Source organism: Zea mays, chromosome 3 (assembly GCF_902167145.1).
Source record: "Zea mays cultivar B73 chromosome 3, Zm-B73-REFERENCE-NAM-5.0, whole genome shotgun sequence".
Lineage (NCBI taxonomy): Eukaryota > Viridiplantae > Streptophyta > Magnoliopsida > Poales > Poaceae > Zea > Zea mays.
The window spans coordinates 10,127,615-10,130,011 of NC_050098.1; the positions used below are offsets into that span (position 1 = coordinate 10,127,615).

Below are 2,397 nucleotides of genomic sequence, written 5' to 3' on the forward strand. Positions count from 1 at the left end.
ATTTGTGGACAGACAGTAGATTTTTAGCAATTTGAGGTACATGCAAAACGTTACGCAATGCAAGAGAACGAGTGGCAGTATTAATAGAAGAGTGACCAATGTGCAAAATAGGCAAACCTGCACCGTTGCCCACTTGAACTTGTTCACCACCATGATAACGTTCACGAAGAGCAAGCCGGTCAAGATCACTTGTAATATGATTCGTGGCGCCGGTATCACTGTACCAATTGGGATCAATCTTGTAGGAAGATGTGGCTGCCAACGCTGCAGAAGGGGGATCTTCATTATAGGATGCGTCCATGCGGTACCAGCAACGCACGGCAGTGTGTCCCTCTTTGCCACAAATCTGGCATGGAGGACGAGAGGGATTGCGACGATCACCTCTGGTGTCACCCGAACGGGGAAAGGGGCCACCGCGAGATCGACCGCGACCGCGGTCAGGACGACCACGAGAATGCGAGGAACCACCACGACCAGCATAATTAACAGAGGATCCAGTATGCAGCTGCATCTCAGCCTGATGCTGAGATTGACGGGCTTCAAAAACCATTAGGTATGCATAAACATCATCAAGAGATAGGGTCTCACACTTTGTGGTCATTGATGTAACAAAGGCATCATAGTCAGCACCAAGACCAGCAAGGAGATAGGCAATCACCTCATCGTCACGCAATGGAGCATCAGCAGCAGCCATCTCGATGGCAAGATTCTTGATTTTCGAAAATAATCAGCAGCAGACAAGCCATGCTTCTTGGTTGTGGCGAGTTCAACACGGATTTGAACCGTACGAGCTCTAGTGGATGAAGAGAACATCCGTTGAAGAATATCCCAGGCTTCTTTGGAGGTGTTGGCAGAGATCACGTCACGCAGAACGTCTTCAGTCATTGTTGAGAGAAGACCACTTAGAAGATGCTGATCTTGATCGCACCAACGGCCATAGTCTGGATTAGGAACTTGGTCAGCACCGGTCGCCGTCGAGGAGGCAATCATCTGGGCCGGTGCAGATGTGGATCCGTCGATGAAGCCAATGAGCTTCGCGCTTTGAAGATAGGGCATGAGTTGAGCACGCCAGAGAAGATAATTGCTCTTCGTGAGCCGAATCGTGACAGCATGGTGTAGCGGAATCAGTGCAGGGGAAGAAGTAGATAGCGTGGAGGACATGGTGGCTGGGGAGGAGGAGGAAGGAAGAGCAGCTGTTGTGGTTGACGTCTAAAATTTCGCTGGCTGAGATACCATGTTAGTTTGGCTCGATGCCTGCCCTGCAAGGGGCTTGTATTCTGTTTATATAGATGTACAGGGTACATGAGTATGGTAACCATACTAGAGAATCAAGGAAAGGATCAGAGGCGTAGCTCTTCAGGAGAAAGAAAATCAGAGACGCAACTCTTTAGGAGAGAGGAAATCTGCCCTTCTATCTATAGAATATATGCTATCATTTAACATTTCCAACCCTCCTGTAACAGTTCGGCCCACAATGCATTGACTTGCATTTTTATATGCAAAATCTCAGAAATAAGATGCAACCGAATATTGTGTACAATACATCAACATACTCTCTCAGACCCAAAATAGCACTCCATTGGTTCCAAAATAGTATTCGTTTTAACTATTAATTTTTATTCTATATTCAAATAAGTGATGATGAATTTAGAGACGTATATAAAACATATACATCAAATATTGCATGAATCCATTGATTATCTAAAACAAAATTTAATTTAGGACAAATGAAGTATTCGTTTTTTATGTGTACACATTCAAATAAAATAATGATAAATGTAGGCACATATATAAAATATATTGTTGACGTCGATCTGGCCGCCAAACAACAGAGGTGTACCGTCTGGCGATGCTCTCTGCGGAGACGCGAACGGTCCACGACACAGCGCTGGATGGTCCACGACCTAAACGAAGGAGCGAATCCTCCTATGCACGCTTCAGTACGGTCCGTGTCTAGGACTGGACTGTCCACGATGACGCAGAGGGTCTTCTTCAGTTGCGTCCCTGAGGGTGGGGCGGAGAGGCCACCGCCCCGGGCCCCCAATTACATAGGGTCCCGAACCTAGTTATACATTCAGTAATTACACTATCAGACACAATAGCTTAATAGTGAAACGTCGAATAATTAGTAGCCACAAAGCGTTCACAACCCGGTCGTATTTAAACATGTTAAAAGAACTTTTAAGATAATACTATAATATGTATCTTTTATTTATTTGTTGCTTGGTATAAATATTTTTAGATGTATCTTGAGCTTATATATTAGTACTATTTTTATATAACAATAGTTTGATGGGTCTCTATTTAAAATTTTCCCTGAGCCCATAAAACCTCCGGTCCGCCGCTGGTCTTCTTCTATGTGAAGAGCCTAGAACTCGACAGACCCACTGAAGCTGA

General features: G+C 44.8%; 1 non-coding gene across 1 annotated transcript; it reads right to left on the reverse strand.

Annotated features, from left to right (window-relative positions):
• Positions 1 to 537: 537 nt before the first annotated feature.
• On the reverse strand, positions 538 to 676 carry LOC111591210 (small nucleolar RNA Z247). The gene has a single exon (XR_004857451.1). It is a non-coding gene; the product is annotated as a small nucleolar RNA Z247 (small nucleolar RNA).
• Positions 677 to 2,397: the final 1,721 nt, after the last annotated feature.